Here is a 15,265-nt window from a genome sequence, read left to right on the forward strand (position 1 = left end):
GCTAAGAGAGTCATTAGTGGAATCAAGAGAACTACTAGAAGCAACAACATTGGATTTAGCATGATTGTTGTTACTACTAGATGAAGATCATCATTGATTGCTTTTAAGAACTCATGCTCTTGCTCAAGGTTGAGCTTTTCAAAGCGTAGCTTCTCATGAGTCTTTAAAAGTTCTCGATGATCTTTCAAGGTAGTTTCATGAGCTAACTTAAGAGTGTTTAGTTCTTTAGTTAGACGCTCAATCTCCTTCTTATCATCGTCATTCGTTTTGTCTTGATTAGCATGATTAATAGCAAGTTCATCATAGTTTTCATAACTAGAGTTGTCAACAAGTAAATCATCATCTCCTAGCAAATCATCTTCATCACTATTGAAATCAACATACTTGGGGTGTGTTACCTTTGGACCTTTAGCCATGAAGCATCTTCCAATTCCTTCATTTGGTGAGTCAAATATGTCATAGGAGTTGGTTGTCACAAGTGATAGTCCAGCAACACCTTCATCTTGAGTATATTCGGAGTCGGAGTGATAACTTCTTTCGGAGTGATGGTCAGAGTCAGAGCCGGATACCCATTCACCAACATGAGCTTGATGTCTTCGTTTTGTGTAGCTCCTTGATGACTTGTCCTTCCTCTCCGAATCCTTGCTTCTCTGAGAGGGTCTTCGTTCATAACGATCATCTCTACTCCTCCTCTCTCTTGATGGTGATCTTCTCGCCTACTTCTTCTCTTGGGAGAATCTTCTATTCTTTTGTAGGGAGTCGTACACTCATTGGAATAGTGTCCGGGTCTTCCACAATTGTAGCAGTTACTCTCACGACTAGAAGAACTTTTTTCATTGTAGGACCTTGACTTGGAACTTCTTTCCTTGCTTCTACTCTTGTAGAACTTGTTGAAGTTCTTCACCATTAGGCTCAATTCTTCATTGAAGGTTTGCTTCTCATTTGATGATGTGGGGGCATCACATGAGGTTGTGTAAGCACCACTTGACTTGTTGTGAAGCTCTTTTTAATCCTTAAGTGACATCTCATGAGCAATAATTCTTCCAATGACTTCTGTTGGCATGAGATCTTTGTAGTTGGGCATCATTTGGATCAATGTGCACACGGTATCATATTTTCCATCCAAGGCTCTTAGGATCTTCTTGATGATGAATCTATCGGTCATCTCTTCACTTCCTAAGCCGGCAATCTCATTTGTGATAAGAGCAAGCCTAGAGTACATTGCAGCGACACCTTCACCATCCTTCATTTTGAACGTGTCAAGTTGACTTTGAAGCACATCCAATTTGGATTCCATGACGGAGTCGGTACCTTCGCGCATATCAATCAAAGTATCCCAAATTTCCTTTGCATTCTCAAGACGGCTGATTTTGTTGAATTCTTCGGGGCACAATCCGTTGAAGAGAATATCACAAGCTTGAGCATTGTATTGCAGCATCTTCAACTCTTCTGCGGTAGCTTCACGGTTCGGTTCTCTCCCATCAAAGATTTCACCTTGCAAGCCAATACACACAATAGCCCAAACGGCGGGGTTATGTACTAGAATGTGCATTTTCATCTTATGCTTCCAACTAGCAAAATTTGTACCATCAAAGTAAGGACCTCTACGGTGGTAATTTCCCTCGCTAGACACCATACTCTCCTAGGTTGTGAAACCAAGGCTATGGCCACCAAAAGCAATGGAAATCAAAGCAAATGGACACCAAAGCTCTGATACCACTTGTAGGATCGAAAGTATGTCTGGAGGGGGTGATTAGACTACTTGACCAAATAAAAATCTAGCCGTTTCCCAATTTTAGTTCTTGGCAGATTTTAGCAACTTTGCACAAGTCAAGCAATCAACCTACACATGCAATTCTAAGAGTATAGCAGCGGAAAGTAAAACAATTGCATATGAAGGTAAAGGGAGGAGTTTGGAGGGAGGAAATGCAATGTGGACACGGAGATTTTTGGCGTGGTTCCGATAGGTGGTGCTATCGTACATCCACGTTGATGGAGACGTCAACCCATGGAGGGTAACAGTTGCGCGAGTCCACGGAGGGCTCCACCCACAAAGGGTCCATGAAGAAGCAACCTTGTCTATCCCACCATGGTCGTCGGCCACGAAGGACTTGCCTCACTTGGGTAGATCTTCATGAAGTAGGTGATCTCCTTGCCCTTACAAACTCCTTGGTTCAACACCACAATCTTGACGGAGGCTCCCAAGTGAGACCTAGCCAATCTAGGAGACACCACTCTCCAAGAGGTAACAAATGGTGTGTTGATAATGAACTCCTTGCTCTTGTGCTTCAAAAGATAGTCTCCCCAACACTCAACTCTCTCTCACACAGGACTTGGATTTGCTAGAAAGGAGATTTGAGTGGAAAGCAACTTGGGGAAGGCTAGAGATCAAGATTTATGTGGTTGGAATGAAATATCTTGACCTCAACACAAGTGTAGGTGGTTCTATCTTAGAAAATGTATGTTGGAAGTGTAGGCATGTTCTGATGGCTCTCTCCACGAATAAAGAGTGGGTGGAGGAGTATATATAGCCTCCACACAAAATCTAACCGTTACACACAATTTACCAAACTCGGTGGGACCGAATAATGAAACTCGGTCGGACCGATTTGGTTCATAATGTGACCGTAGGGGTTTTCGGTGGGACCATGCTACCTCTTGAGCACTGCGTTGGTTTTCCCTTGAAGAGGAAAGGGTGGTGCAGTAAAGGAGTATAAGTATTTCCCTCAGTTTTTGAGAACCAAGGTATCAATCCAGTAGGAGACCACGCGCGAGTCACCTCATACCTACACAAACAAATAAGAACCTCGCAATCAACACGATAAAGGGGTTGTCAATCCCTTCACGGCCACTTGCAAGAATGAGATCTGATAGACATGATAATAATAAGATAAGTATTTTTGGTATTTTTATGATATGGATTGAAAGTAAAGATTGCAAAATAAAATAGATTGGAAACTTGTATGATGGAAAATAGTCCCGGGGCCATAGGTTTCACTAGTGGCTTCTCTCAAGATAGCATAAGTATTACGGTGGGTTAACAAATTACTGTCGAGCAATTGATAGAAAAGTGAATAATTATGAGAATATCTAGGCATGATCATGTATATAGGCATCACGTCCGTGACAAGTAGACCGACTCCTGCCTGCATCTACTACTATTACTCCACACATCGACCGTTATCCAGCATGCATCTAGAGTATTAAGTTCATAAGAACAGAGTAACGCCTTAAGCAAGATGACATGATGTAGAGGTATAAACTCATGCAATATGATATAAACCCATCTTTTTATCCTTGATGGCAACAGTACAATACGTGACGTTTCCCTTTCTGTCACTAGGATCGAGCACCGCAAGATTGAACCCAAAGCTAAGCACTTCTCCCATTGCAAGAAAGATCAATCTAGTAGGCCAAAGCAAACTGATAATTCAAAGAGACTTGCAAAGATAAACCAATCATACATAAAAGAATTCAGAGAAGATTCAAATATTGGTCATAGATAATCTTGATCATAAACCCACAATTCATCGGATCTCGACAAACACACCGCAAAAGAAGATTACATCAAATAGATCTCCAAGAGAATCGAGGAGAACTTTGTATTGAGATCCAAAGAGAAAGAAGAAACCATCTAGCTAATAACTATGGACCCGAAGGTATGAGGTAAACTACTCACACATCATCGGAGGGGCCATGGAGTTGATGTAGAGGCCCTCCATGATCAATGCCCCCTCCGGCGGAACTCCGGAAAAGGCCCCAAGATGGGATCTCTTGGGTACAGAAGGTTGCGGCAGTGGAAATAGGGTTTCGTGGTGCTCCTGGATGTTTGCGGGGTATGTGAACATATATAGGAGGAAGAAGTAGGTCAATGGAGCTACGAGGGGCCCACGAGGGGGGAGGGCACGCCCAGGGGGTAGGCATGCCCCCCTACCTCGTGGCCGCCTTGTTGATTGCTTGACGTCCACTACAATTCCTCTGGATCACGTTTGTTCCAAAAATCACGTTCCCGAATGTTTCATTCTGTTTGGACTCCGTTTGATATTCCTTTTCTATGAAACACTGAAATAGGCAAAAAAACAGCAATTTGGGCTGGGCCTCCGGTTAATAGGTTAGTCCCAAAAATAATATAAAAGTGTAAAATAAAGCCCATTAACATCCAAAACAGATAATATAATAGCATGGAACAATCAAAAATTATAGATACATTGGAGACATATCAGCATCCCCAAGCTTAATTCCTACTCGTCCTCGAGTACGTAAATGATAAAAACAGAATTTTTGATGTGGAATTCTTTCTAGAATATTCTTCAATGTATTTTTCTCTATTGTGGCATGAATATTCAGATCTGAAAGATTCAAGATAAAAGTTTATTGTTGACATAAAAATAGTGTCGGATTTCAGGTTCCGGCAGACCCTTGAGGTCCGAACACTGGGGTGCGCGCGGAGATTTCGCCTCCTACCTACCTACACCCCTCCGCCACGCTAGGATCTAAACTATGGGAAGAACAGCACAAGAGACACAGGGTTTATACTGGTTCGGGCCACCGATGTGGTGTAATACCCTACTCCAGTGTGTGGTGTGGTGGATTGCCTCGTGGGCTGATGATGATGAACAATACAAGGAAGAACAGCCTCGCGAGGGTCTGTTCTTGGGCAGGGCGATGAACTGCTGGGAGGAGTTTAGCCGTCTTTCTCTTTCTCTCTCTCTCTAACCGACCGACCGACCCCTTGCTATGTGGGTGGCTGGTCCTATTTATAGAGGCCCTGGTCCTCTTCCCAAATATCGAGCAGGAAGGGAGCCAACAATGGTGGGCTAATTTGAAAGGGGACAGCAAGTATCAGCTATCCTGACAAAAGTAGTCTTCGCCTGCGCAAAGCTCTGGTGATGATGCCATCTTGGGCTCCACGGTGACCTCCGTCCCGTAGTCCTCCTGGTCTTGGTCTCGTTGCACCGAAATGGCAACCTTTGTGTGATGCCTCGGTACTCCACGGCTGCGCTTGCCCCCTTTGCACCAAAGAGGAAAGGAGGACGATGTGCGGCTGGCACCCGCCTGGCGCCCTGAGTCGTCATGGCTTGCGTCACGGGCACCTCGCGAGGTACCCCGCCTTGATCTCTCCGCCTCCTCCTGAGCCAGCCTGACGAGGCCATGCTTGAGGAAGCTCCGCGTCATCCGCCCCGCGAGGCTTGGCCCCTCGCGAGGGTCTTGGGTTTGTGTTGGTGAAGACAGGCCATGCTGGGGCCCCCTTTTAAGCAACGCCGCAGGCCGCAGGCAGGCAAGTCTGGGGACCCCCGTTCCCAGAACGCCGACAGTAGCCCCCGGGCCCAAGGCACGCCCGGACTTGGCCATGCAGGGAGGCGGAAGGGCTAGAGCGAAGCGCCGTGGGCCCTAATAGCCTATGGCCTTGGGCACCGCGTGGCAGTTGATTGGACGTGGGCGGCACTGTTCCTCCACGCCCTCCTTCTTTTGCGCCATGCTAGGCGGACCCGCAGTCGTACACAGCCGTTCCCTTTTCTGTTGCTCGAGTGCCCTCTGTCCTTCCTTCGCTCAAACTCCGGCTTCTATTTTCAACCTGACCTCGAACCTCCCTCCCCCCACTTCCCATTGCCATGGCTTCGATGAAGAAGGGGAGAGGGAAGAAACCCGTGTCTCCGCCTTGCCCGCCGCCGTCGGCGGCCCCCGCCGAGGGCTTGGGCAAGGTCAGCTTGGCTCTGGCCACCATCTTCAATGAATGCGGGAGGACGACGGCCTGGCCCGCGTCCCACTTCTCCATCGACAGGACAGCCACTGAGGTCCCGTATCTTGCCGACGCCCTGTGGGCGGGTCTGGTTCCTCCCTTTTCTGGCTTCTTCAACACTGTGCTTTCCCACTATCAGATCCACATGATGCATCTAGGTCCTGAATCCATCACCCTCCTTTCGGTCTTCGCCTTTGTTTGCGAAGCTATGGTGGGAATCCCTCCTTCGGTTGCCTTGCTGCGCCACTTCTTCTCATTGCATCTTGTTGACCCTACCCGCTATTGGGCTTGCATGAGCTTCATTGCCGCGCCTGAGACGGCGGCCTCTGGGATTGACTTCAAGCTCCCCCTGCCCGCGGTTGGGTTCCGCGAGCGGTGGCTGTATGTGGACGCAGGGGTGCCCAGCCCCCTGCTATTGGAGCCGACCTCTCCTGCCACCCCCAATTTGGGTTGGGGCCAGGAGACGCTTGAGAGCTCCCGGCTCATCTTCGTCTGGCGCCGCTTCGCGCTCTTGAGGTTGCTTGGCGTGACAGCGCCCAAGGTGGTGAAGGAGTTCCTGCTGTGCCGCGTTGCTCCTCTTCAATGCCACTCTCGCCAGATGTGGGCCTTCCATGGACGCGAGGATCGTATGAGGCTCCAGGAAGAGGACCTGACTCCTGAGGTGCTGAGGACGACGCTCTTGACCCTGGCTGGGGACCCCAACCCCGGCAACGTCCGACAGGGAGGGGCCTTGCTGTACCTCTGCCAGAGCAGGGGCAACTTTGTGAAGTAGATGCCTGTCTTTGATGAGTGGGGGTCGCGCCCCACCGGCCTTCAGGGGCCTTGCGAGAACCCAATGGTGGTGACTGCCCTTCCAGTCGGCCAAGGCGACTCATCCTCGAGTGGCGGAGCAGGGAGGCACGAGGCGCCAGAGGCCGAGGGGGCTCCCGGCGCGGTGACAGCGCCGGGCGAGGCTCATGAGGAAGCAGCTTTTGGGGCCCGTGCCACTGAGGCTGAGGGCGACGAGCAACTGCCCTCAGTGCCTGCGACTGTGGCCCCTGAGGCTCCAGCTGCGTCTCTTGGGGAGGTGATTGGCAGCGCACGTCACGCAGGCGCCCCTGCCGCAGATCGCCTTGACGCTCTGTCTTCATCGAAGGTTGATCCATGCGCCCAACTCTTGGGACGGTTCCGCGTGGACTTTGGGGCTCTCCGGAAGAGAAGGGAGGCCCTGGGCGACGATTACCCTTGTCGCCTGCTGAAGCGCAGAAAGTACTTCGCCACTGATGAGTAAACCTTCTCCTATCCCAGCTCCCGATCCTTCCGTTGCTCTTACTGACTCTTGCTCTGCAGGCCCCTTCCAGCCGAGCATGCGGAGACAGCTGAGGAGCCGTCTCCTTTGGCTTCACCCCCTCTACCGTCCTTAAGCGCTCTGAGCAGTGGAGCCCTTGTGGTGAGGGCGATCTAAGAGGCGAACCATCCCGATGCATATCGTGGCCCCGCGCACCTTGCGATCCTCCTTCGCGGGCCTTCTCGTGGCATAACCAGCCTGCCATGGGCTTCTCGCTTGGTCGTGAACTGCGATTGGCTGAGGCGCTTCCTGCGCTCTTCTCCTGAGGACGGGCTGGCCCCAGGCCGGGCTTCTGACGCGGCGTGCCCGGCCGTCGCGAGGGTGCCAGCCCCCAGCCCCCAGCCCGGAGGGGGAGTGCTGACTCGCGGTCCCCGGCGCTTACTTGGGGCGGATGATGGTGTGGAAGACGTGCTCGAGCGTGCTCAGGAGCGTCGCGCTCTCCGCTAAGGATTCCTTCGAAGGGAGACTGATGCAGTGAGCCTGCTTGGTGAGGAGCTTGCTGATGAAGATGCGCGCCTTGAGGCCGAGGGCCTACGGCTGGCTGCAGAGAGGCGCGAGCTGGAGGGCGCCATCGCCCTTGCGTGCCGTCAGCGTGATCTTGATGAAGCAGAGGCCAAGGTGTCGTTGGTGGCCTCTCGGGAGGCCCGATCTTTGGTCGCTGAGGAGGCTCGAGAAGCCGACCGGCGGCGAACGGCGGCGGAGGAGCGGGCTCGGGAGCTCCTGGCTTGGTGCCACTCGCTAGAGGAGCAGGCGGAGCTGCACGAGGCAGCCCTTGCGTTGATGAAGGTGGCCTCTGGCGACTCAGCAGAACTCCAAAAGAGTGAGGAGGCGCTGACACTGGAAGCCGCCGAACGTACCCGTGAGTATGAACGTCTGGAGACGAGGGAGCGCTTGGTGACGCAGGCGGAGGATGATGTTGCCGCACATGAAGCCCGCGTCCTGGAGGAGGTCGGACGTCAAGTGGCGACGGCGCGCTTGAACCTCGAGCACGAGTTCGAAGAGAAGCTGGGGCTAATCCGGGCTGAAGCTGAAGGCAGGACTGCCGCCTTGAGGGCCAAGCTGGAGGAGGCGGCACGGCGGACCGATGCTTCCCGGGCCGCCCTTGAGGTGGCGCGAGGTAAGTTAACCACCTCCCAGGCTGAGGTGCTCCTTCTTCGCCAGCGGGTGGAGGAGGCTGAGGCCGTCGCGCACCAGAATGCGGACGAGATACGTTAGCGGTGGATCTTGGAGCATGAGCACGGCCCCATGCTCACCACTCTCTGGGAGAGAGCCAACGCGGCCTTAGGCAATATCTGCGAGGAGGCCGTCGGCGAGCCGCACGCAGTCAACTACGCGGGCAATCTTCAGTTCTTCACTGATGTGGTGACGCAGCTGGAGGCGCGGTCGACCAGGGCTGACAGGTTGGTGGAGGAGAGGAGCCGCACCCTGCTCAGGCGCGCCTTTTCCCGCGTCTTCAGTCACCTCCAAAATATGGATCCCCATTTTGATTTTGATGTCGTCATCGCCCCAGTCCCCCAGGCAGTCCGAGGCGAGCTGGCGCACTGGGTGGAAGACAATGTGGACGCTCTTATCAGGGCCTTCACCTCGGACGACGACGACGTGATCGTGGCGGCTGATGAGGGCGGTGTGATGGACGGCTCTGACGCCGTTGGCGGCAACACGAACAGCGATGGCGAGTTCAGCGACGCCAGCAACGGCTCTGGTGGTGCTCCTGAGGACGCATTGGGGGATTCGTCCGACTGATTGTGCATCGTTCCTGCTTCCCTACCCTGCATGAATAGAACTCAGGTTTTGGCCTGATAGCTGTGAGAGCATTTTGGAGGGGGAGCCCCTCATGTAAAACTTGTGTTTATCGTGTCAATAGAAGCTACATTGCCCATGCGCCCGCGCCAAGTGGTTGGCTTAAGCGACGCGCTGGTCGACTGGTTTACCTTTGTCCCTGCTGGCCCTGGGGCGGCCCGCAGGAGGCTGTGGTGCCCTGAGTGTTTCTTGATTGAATCAGTAGGATCTGCAGTAAAACGCCCTCCTGAGAGGACGCGGCGGCGGCAGTCTGGGCTGCGCGCAAGCTAGGCCTGACCCGGCTCGCGAGGGGCTCATGAGGGGAGGCAGCTGAGGTGAAGTGGTAACCGAAACGCGAGAAATTGCTCGAACGAGACTAAGCACCCCTTCCCCGAACACACGCAAATCTCAAATTCGAATCCAACTTGAAACTGGCGGGGGAAAGCGACAACCAAAGGGAAGAGCAACAAAAGCAAACAAAAGGCCGCGTCCGGCACCTAGTCTAGTCTTGGACGTCTTCTCACCAGCGCGGAGCTAAGTGCTGCCACTGGGTGTGGGAGGGAGCCCCAGGGCCTGAGGCTGGCACCCCTGAGACTCCGGGGCGTGTACAGCCCCACTCATTATTACGTGAGAGTGTCACGGGGCGGCGAGCTTCACAGGCACTGGGCCTTCTTCACAGGTACTGGCCTTGCTTCATATAGCCAGATGAGGGCCCCGCCTTGCGCCACACTCTAGTGCCATCAGCAACGACCGAAAACTAGGACGCCGCCCGATGGGGTAGAGCGGTCGCCAGCGGTTCCCCCGACGACCATGGGTCCTCCGCCAGGGGCAGGCCCTGAGGCACCTCCCCAGCAGAGGGCCTACCTCCTGAGAACACCTTGCTCTGAACGCCGCGGTGGTGATGTCGGTTCTCGGCCCCTCTCCTGCAGTCCCCTGCGCCCTCCTCCCAAGGGGTAGGAGACTGTGGGAGCGGGGCAGCTTCTCGCTGCGGCGACCTGCACCTCCTGCAATCCATGGTTAGCGTATACCTGCTCCTGAAGAATTAGCGGTACCCGGTAATCATTGCCTCCTGCGTGGCCAGTGGGACCGTCCCGGGGCTCCTGGAAAGGCTCAGCTTCTAGCGCCTCGTCCCCCCAGCTTGGGCTGAGGAGCGAGCCTTGTCCGTTCTCGTGAGGGTGTCCTTGGTCCATCATGAGGGGCACGTATTCCTCCGGTGCCGTCATCCCAAATGCCATGCCGTAATGCCCCGCAAGCCACGCGGTCCTGCCTGACGCGCCCACCGTGGGGTGGCAGCGCGGCCACCCACTGAGGCCACGGGTCGTGCTGAGTCCTTCTTCCTCACGGACCAGGGCGGGGGCAGCACCGCCGCCGGTCCGGCACTGACAGCTTCGCCGGCGTCGGAGTAGCCTTGGAGCCCGCGGGCGCGCGCGGAGCCCCGTGCGGGCCGCCCTGGGCTTGAGATGGGAGCTGGGTGGAGAAGGGGTGAGCCCCCGAGGCGGCGAAGCCCAGGAGCTCTGCCACTCGCTCCAGCAGCACGTCGTGGCCGCCCTCCAGCAGTCTGCATTGCAGCAGCTCTCGGGCCACCGTGAGCGCGGCCCTCAAGTTCGCCTGCTCCCTGCGAGTGTACGGTGTCATGGTCGCGGCGTGATTGGAGGCCCTTGCTGCCGACCGCGCCTGCCGCGGCGTGAGAGCTGTCGAAGCCTGTCTGCGCCACCCGCGGCCCGCAGCGCCCTGCGGACCGCGAGCTGCCTGGGGCACGGGGTCGCCCGAGGCGAGCGGCTCTGCGCGGGCGGGCCACGCCGCCCATGGATCTGGGTTGCCCGCCTGGTCGCCGGACATGGCAACGACGACGCGACGGGGCACGAAGCGGTAGAGGGTGGACTCCGGTGCACCCCTACCTGGCGCGCCAAATGTCGGATTTCGGGTTCCGGCAGACCCTTGAGGTTCGAACACTGGGGTGCACGCAGAGATTTTGCCTCCTACCTACCTGCACCCCTCCGCCACACTAGGATCTAAACTATGGGAAGAACAACACAAGAGACACAGGGTTTATACTGGTTCAGGCCACCGTTGTGGTGTAATACCCTACTCCAGTGTGTGGTGTGGTGAATTGCCTCGTGGGATGATGATGATGAACAATACAATGAAGAATAGCCTCGCAAGGGTCTGTTCTTGGCCGGGGCGATGAACTGCTGGGAGGAGTTCAGCCGCCTTTCTCTTTCTCTCTCTCTCTAACCGACCGATCGACCGACCCCTTGCTATGTGGGTGGCTGGTCCTATTTATAGAGGCCCTGGTCCTCTTCCCAAATATCGAGCGGGAAGGGAGCCAACAATGGCGGGCTAATTTGAAAGGGGACAGCAAGTATCAGCTATCCTGACAAAAGTAGTCTTCGCCTGCGCAAAGCTCTGGTGATGACGCCGTCATGGGCTCCATGGTGATCTCCGTCTCGTAGTCCTCCTGGTCTTGGTCTCGTTGCACCGAAATGGCAACCTTTGCCTGATGCCTCGGTACTCCGCGGCTGCGCTTGCCCCCTTTGCACCAAAGAGGAAAGGAGGACGCTGTGCGGCTGGCACCCGCCTGGCGCCCTGAGTCGTCATGGCTTGCGTCACGGGCACCTGCGAGGTACCCCGCCTTGATCTCTCCGCCTCCTCGTGAGCCAGCGTGACGAGGCCGTGCCTGAGGAAGCTCCGCGCCATCCGCCCCGCGAGGCTTGGCCCCTCCCGAGGGTCTTGGATTTGTGTTGGTGAAGACGGGCCGTGCTGGGGCCCCCTTTTGAGCCACACCACAGGCCGCAGGCAGGCAAGTCTGGGGACCCCCATTCCCAGAACGCCGACAAATAGTAACACTCCAAGTATGCTAATCAAGCAATTAAGTCTTATCAAAATACCATAGCCAAAGAAAACTTATCCCTACAAAGTCATATAGTTTGGCCATGCTTCATTTTCGTCACACAAAATGCTCTCATCATGCACAACCCCGATGACAAGCCAAGCAATTGTTTCATACTTAGCTTTTTCAAACTCTTTCAACTTTTACGCAATATATGAGCGTGAGCCATGGACATAGCACTATGGGTGGAATAGAATATGATGATTGAGGTCGTGTGAGAAGACAAAAGGGAGAAAGTCTCACATTGAAGCGGATAATCAATGGGCTATGGAGATGCCCACTGATTTATGTCAATACAAGGAGTAGGGATTGCCATGCAACGGATGCACTAGAGCTATAAATATATGAAAGCTCTTCAAAGAAACTAAGTGGGTGTGCATCCAACTCGCTTGCTCACGAAGACCTAGGGCATTTGAGGAAGCCCATCATTGGAATATACAAGCCAAGTTCTATAATGAAAAATTCCCACTAGTATATGAAAGTGACAAAATAATAGACTCTCTATCATGAAGATCATGGTGCCACTTTGAAGCACAAGTGTGGAAAAAGGATAGTAACATTGTCCCTTCTCTATTTTTCTCTAATTTATTTATTATTATTATTTCTTTTTTTATTTGGGCCTTCTTTCTTCTTCTTTTTTGGCCTCTTTTCTTTCTTTTTTTCTCTTTTTTTGGAGTCTCATCCCGACTTGTGGTGGAATCATAGTCTCCATCATCCTTTCCTCACATGGGACAATGCTCTAATGATGATCATCACACTTTTATTTTCTTACAACTCAAGAATTACAACTCGATACTTAGAACAAAATATGACTCTATGTGAATGCCTCCGGCGGTGTACCGGGATTGCGATGAATCAAGAGTGACATGTATGAAAAAATTATGAATGGTGGCTTTGCCACAAATACGTTGTCAACTACATGATCATGCAAAGCAATATGACAATGATGATGCGTGTCATAATAAATGGAATGGTGGAAAGTTTCATGGCAATATATCTTGGAATGGCTATGGAAATGCCAAGGTAGGTATGGTGGCTGTTTTGAGGAAGATATAAGGAGGCTTATGTGTGATAGAGCGTATCATATCACGGGGTTTGGATGCACCGGCGAAGTTTGCACCAACTGTCAAGGTGAGAAAGGGAAATGCACGATACCGAAGAGGCTAGCAATGGTGGAAGGGTGAGAGTGCGTATAATCCATGGACTTAACATTAGTCATAAAGAAATCACATACTTATTGCAAAAATCTACAAGTCATCAAAACCAAGCACTACGCGCATGCTCCTAGGGGGATAGATTGGTAGGAAAAGACCATCGCTCGTCCCCGACCGCCACTCATAAGGAAAGCAATCAAAGAACACCCCATGCTTCAAATTTGTCACATAACGTTCACCATACGTGCATGCTACGGGACTTGCCAACTTCAACACAAGTATTCATCAATTTCACAATTACTCAACTAGCACACTTCTAATATTACCACATTTATATATCAAAACCATCTATCAAGCACCCAACTTCTCTTAGCATTTAAAATTTATAACTAAAATGAATTACCATGCTGTTCTAAAGGACTCTCAAAATGATATAAGTGAAGCATGAGAGGTCAATTATTTCTATAAAGTAGAACCACCACCGTGCTCTAAAAGATATAAGCAAAGCACTAGAGCAAAAAACTATATAGCTCAAAAGATATAAGTGAAGCACATAGAGTATTCTAATAAATTCCAATTCATGTGTGTCTCTCTCAAAAGGTGTGTACAGCAAGGATGATTGTGGTAAAATAGAAAGCAAAGACTCAAATCATACAAGACGCTCCAAGCAAAACACATATCATGTGGCGAATAAAAATATAGCTCCAAGTAAAGTTACCGATAAACGAAGACGAAAGAGGGGATGCCTTCTGGGGCATCCCAAAGCTTAGGCTTTTTGGTGTCCTTGGATTTTACCTTGGGGTTCCTTGGGAATCCCCAAGCTTAGGCTCTTGCCACTCCTTGTTCCATAATCCATCAAATCCTTACCCAAAACTTGAAAACTTCAGAACACAAAACTTAAAAGAAAATCTTCGTGAGCTCCATTAGTAAAAGAAAACAAACCACCACTTCAAGGTACTGTGATGAACTCATTCTTGATTTACATTGGTGTTAAACCTACTATATTCCAACTTTTCTATGGTTCATAATCTCTATTACTAGCCATAGATTCATCAAAATAAGCAAACAACACACGAAAAAACAGAATCTATCAAAAACAGAACAGTCTGTAGTAATCTGTAGGTTCCGACCACTTATGGAACCCCAAAAATTATAAAATAAATTTCTGGACATGAGTAATTTATCTATTAATCATCTTCAAAAATAATTAACTAAATAGCACTCTCCAATAAAAAATGGCAGCAATTCTCGTGAGCGCTAAAGTTTCTGTTTTTTACAGCAGGATCAAAAAGACTTTCCCCAAGTCTCCCCAACGGTTCTACTTGGCACAAACACTAACTAAACACAAAAACACAATCAAAACAGAGGCTAGATAAATTATTTATTACTAAACAGTACCAAAAAGCAAGGAATAAAAATAAAATTGGGTTGCCTCCCAACAAGCGCTATCGTTTAACGCCCTTAGCTAGACATAAAAGTAAGGATAGATCTAAGTATTGCCATCTTTGGTAGGAAATTCTTCAATAAGACACCTATAACCCCTAGGAGTCTCTTTATTTTTATTAATTATCAAACTCCTAGGCACAAAGTCAAGAAAATCATTTGTAGCAAAAGGTTCCTTAAGGATAGCAAGAAAGTTGGGGTGAACCCTTATGGATTTGAGGTCCGCATTTCCCTTACTAGAAGTTTCACCCTTAATTTTAGGAACATACATCAATTTGGAAATCTTAGCATTAGAAGGAGTGTTTTTCACGGAAGAAAAGTAAGATCCTAGGTTGGTACTAATATCCTCAATTTTATCAATTCTAGTGGAATCTTGATCTATCTTTTCATTAACCATAGGTTCCTTTTCTTTAAAAAATTTAAGAGCCACTCCTACCTTAGGTCCGTATTGGGTAACTTGGTTGTGGATCTTTCTATCCAAATTTTCAATCAACTCTACAGTAGCAACTTTATTTTCAATAATTTCAAGCCTTTGCATCACATGTTCCAAAGTTAAAGTAGTTCCATTAACCAAAAGAGGTGGTTGGCCAAACAAATCTACCATAGCATTATAAGAATCAAAAGTATGGCTACCCAAGAAATTTCCTCCGGTAATGGTATCAAGGATATATCTATTCCAAGGCATGATGCTTACATAAAAATTGTGAAGAAGAAGGAAGTAGATTGCTACCTAGTAGATCTATTTTGCGCATTGCAAATTCTGTACCAAGCATCTTTTAGATTTTCTCCCTCCCTTTGTTTAAAATTAAGAACTTCATTCTCGGGACACAAGGGAGTAGATAAAGGACTAGCCATAACGATGAGGCAAGCGAAAAAGAGGTGAACGGAAAAGAGAGGGCAAAAAAAATAGCAAGGGTGAAGTGGGGGAGAGG

The sequence above is a fragment of the Triticum aestivum genome, chromosome 5A, assembly GCF_018294505.1.
Source record: "Triticum aestivum cultivar Chinese Spring chromosome 5A, IWGSC CS RefSeq v2.1, whole genome shotgun sequence".
Classification (NCBI taxonomy): Eukaryota; Viridiplantae; Streptophyta; class Magnoliopsida; order Poales; family Poaceae; genus Triticum; species Triticum aestivum.